The sequence below is a fragment of the Camellia sinensis genome, chromosome 1, assembly GCF_055761805.1.
Source record: "Camellia sinensis isolate YWXY chromosome 1, ASM5576180v1, whole genome shotgun sequence".
NCBI classification, from domain to species: domain Eukaryota; kingdom Viridiplantae; phylum Streptophyta; class Magnoliopsida; order Ericales; family Theaceae; genus Camellia; species Camellia sinensis.
The window spans coordinates 84,467,751-84,470,617 of NC_138961.1; the positions used below are offsets into that span (position 1 = coordinate 84,467,751).

The window sequence follows — 2,867 nt, forward strand, 5'->3', positions numbered from 1 at the left end:
TAATAAGGAAACAAATTTCTTTAATTGCAATTTCTTCCTGTTTAAGAGAGTTATCATATAAATCACCATAATGAATTATAACAGGAAAATAGAATGTGTGAAAACTCCGTAACCTGCTGCTGGTGACTTTGTTGTTTCTTAGAAACAGTGAGACTAACAAGCCCTGCTGAGATGTTTCACATTCGTATTTACTCTTTAAATTACCAGATATGATCAAATCTCATGAATCATGGTGTGACTATAATGCTCAATTGTTCAAATGCAAATCAGAGCAACTTTCTTGTTGACTCTTTTATCTACATTTGATTCTTTTTAAATTTAATGAGTAATTTTATGCAATCTTTGTCCGATAGAAACCCATAAAACAGAGTGGTCTGCAAAGATATACTTTCCAAAGCATCATTCTTTGGAGCAGAATTCCCAACCACTCTCATCTTCATCAATGCGTCATCATCAAATTCATCATTTTAGATCCCTCAAAATTATTCTCCGAGATAGCTTGATGAAGTCAATGATATCAAAATTTAGTTATAGTTTTTTCAGCTTTTACTTTTTATCAGTGTCTTTTTTACTCTTTCAAGATGGTTTATAATTTCTGACTTCAAATTTGGCTCGTAGGCAATTCAAGACTCGAGAAAATAAGATACAGCTAATAAGGCTTCGGAATATGAATTGACATACTCAATTTGCTTGGAGCAAGTTAACTAGGAGACCTTGTTTGAAGCTTGCTATGTTTGCATCAGGTCTCTCTTCTAGCTTTCATACCAATTATTTAACAATTTCCCATCAGTGCGTGTCACATGATGATTCTAATCTTTTGATCTTCATATACAGTGAACATATGCTCAGTTCAATCAATATTTAAGTACTTTGGTGAATTTCCAAATTATTAATGTTGATTTTATTTATTAAGTACTTTGGTTCTACGTATTGCATAATCCCATCTGGGCAGACCTCAGTCCACTGTGCTTCAACTTGCATGAGTACAAGCAGCAGAGAAAATGTAGCAAACCTTTGTACCCATTTGAACATTTCTGGAGCTTTTGTGACTTAAAGCTTTCAAACTTTTTTATTTTTTGGTAATTATAAATTTCCATATTGTTCTGCTTACTAATGTAGATCCCATCTGTGTAGATTTCAATATACTCTATGCTCTGTTGCATCCTAACTTGCATCAGTGCAGAAAAAAGGAATACAAAAAAATCTAATCAAATCAGAGCTTTGCTTCCCAAAATTTCAAAAATGTTGTCTCATCATAGTAAATTGAACTTGTTAAATAATTGGTTAGAATCTAGATATGCTTGTCTTTGATTACTCAACTGCTGCTTTCTTTTGTAGTTCCAAGCCAACCTCATGGATCCATCGCCATGTATGATGCAGCGTGATGGATTAGCGTGAAAGACTTAGTAATTCTATGTTTGTCATGTTGTAGAAAATTGAAGATCATGATTCAAACTTAGTCTTAGGAAATTAAGCTTTTAAGTATGTCAATTTAGTTATGAACTTGAATGGATTTGAGCCAGGAAATGAGATCAGTCCCATAAAATTGCGCCATTTGTTTGAAAGTCTGAATGAGACCACGCTTTCTTTTTCCTTTTTGGGTGTTGCTGCATTTCTTTCTCCAGATCAGATTTTTCTGCATGGTGACATTTGCATATTTGGATGTTTCATGGAAATGAAATTGTTTTGTGGATACATAATTCTGGTGTTTCATGATATGTTAATTGATAAGGCACGATCCATCTTGGCTGTATCTCTGTTAATCATCAATGCCCATTAAATGATCACTGTATGCTTGTGACCAAATAGTTGTTCAATTCCAAATGTGCCCTCAGGTTTTTAGCTTCTTCGAATTAGTGTCTGCACTATCATCCAGATGAGGGTTTTTTGTTATCTTGGTTTTACGACATTGATGCTTTTTATGCCTAATCTAAATATACTCTGATTCTTCTCATTTAAAAAAATAAAATAAAAATGTGCACTTGCCCATGGCAATTGTTGCCATTTTGTTTTGCTGGCAGTGATTGAATCTTTCATAGCTTTCAAGGCTTTTGTTATTTCTTAGTTACAGAGTTATCAAATCGATAATTACAATGACCCATTTATGTCACCAGCAGGAAGTGGATTCAGAGAATGGGTTCCTCTGCTTATGGGACTGATCTCATTTCCTGGCTGTGGATTGATAAAGTGCTATATTGTATGTTTGATCTTTGAGAGCATCTCCTCTATAAATTTAAAGGTTATCTGATGGGTGTTATTTTTTGTTCTAGTTTTCAGGGGCACAAGGAATGGATCAATGAAATGAACTTGTTGGGTGTAGTCAAGCACCCAAATCTTGTAAAGTTAGTGGGATACTGTGCAAAAGATTATGAAAGAGGGATTCAGCAGCTTTTGGTGTATGAGCTCATGCGTAACAAAAGCTTAGAGGGCCATCTGTTGGCTCGGGTAGCGTCTCCTCTGCCATGGATGGCAAGATTAAAAATTGCTCAAGATGCAATTCGTGGTTTGGCTTATCTACATGAAGAAATGGACTTTGGAGGCTAAAAATTTGTATATGAATTATTATTAAATTTGTATGATGGATTTATTTTGATTTATAATATAAATTGGTTACTGAATTGTTTTGTAGCGTGGTGTATAATAGCTAGTGGATTTGTTAGTATATTTGAAGACTATTGAGATATGAGTAGGATATTTGTGAAATAATAATTTAAATTGAATTATAAAATATGGAACAATAAGTTTTGTGACGAAATTTATCGCAGCTATGTATGAAAAGTTTTGTTGATTTTGTTGTTTGGTGACTAAAAATTTTGTCACGTATACATCTTTTTGTCACGAAATATATTTCGTCACCCATGTATGAC

At 33.7% G+C, this 2,867-nt stretch overlaps 1 long non-coding RNA gene across 1 annotated transcript; it reads left to right on the top strand.

The window, feature by feature from the left end:
* Nucleotides 1–269: 269 nt before the first annotated feature.
* Nucleotides 270–2,628, top strand: LOC145789826 (uncharacterized). Its single transcript, XR_014328221.1, has 2 exons — nt 270–743; nt 2,271–2,628. It is a non-coding gene; the product is annotated as an uncharacterized LOC145789826 (long non-coding RNA).
* The last annotated feature ends 239 nt before the right edge of the window (nt 2,629–2,867 follow it).